Raw genomic sequence first — 806 nt, forward strand, 5'->3', positions numbered from 1 at the left:
GAGAGCGCGAAGGGCGAGGGGCCCAGAGCCGCCGCAGCCAGACAGGACCCCAGAGCGCTGCCCAAGCACCTTTATTCACAGCAAGGACGTCACCATAGCAACCACACAGCGATTCCCTGAGAACGTTCCCTTATTGTTCGCTTCCTAGCTACATCTTCGCAGAAAGAAAAACGGGAGAAGGAGCCACCGGCCAGGTGCGCCCTGGGGCCGATCGGAGGTCAGGAGGCCGGACATACAACTCGGAGGCTTCCAGCTTCGACCAGAGATGACCCCAGGCGCGGCTTTTGCTTTTTCTGATCCACAGAGACGATAAAGTAACACCCTCCCCCGTCCCCCGAGAACAAGACAAGGACACCCCACTTTTTACAGCCCACCCCCCTTTGAAACACCAGCACAGTAAAAAAATACTGTCACAGTATGTACAGACACGCCCACTGTGGGCGACTCGCTCTCTGCGTGGGAGAGGAGACACGCTCAGCTCTGCCCCCCATCTGGGGAGACAAAGGCAAGACTCCGAGGGGCCCAAGGTCCCGACACCGAGGCTCGGGGCGGGGGGCACTGTCCCCCCAGCCACACGGCCGCGGGGCTTCACGGGGCTGCTGGCAGGGCCAGAGCTCAGTGGGAGGAGGAGGGGACCAGGCCACGGACCCCGAAAACCCAGCTTCCTTCCAGGGCTCAGGTGTCCTGGGGGCTCCGAGACAGGTGCCCGGGCACAGGGCCAGCCGGGCAGGGCAGCCCTGACCCCCTTCTGCCCAAAGGACCCCCCCAAGAGCCACACAGAACCGCCCGCACAGTGGCCGCTGCCG

Source organism: Myotis brandtii, unplaced genomic scaffold (genome assembly GCF_000412655.1).
Source record: "Myotis brandtii unplaced genomic scaffold, ASM41265v1 scaffold786, whole genome shotgun sequence".
Taxonomy (NCBI): Eukaryota; Metazoa; Chordata; class Mammalia; order Chiroptera; family Vespertilionidae; genus Myotis; species Myotis brandtii.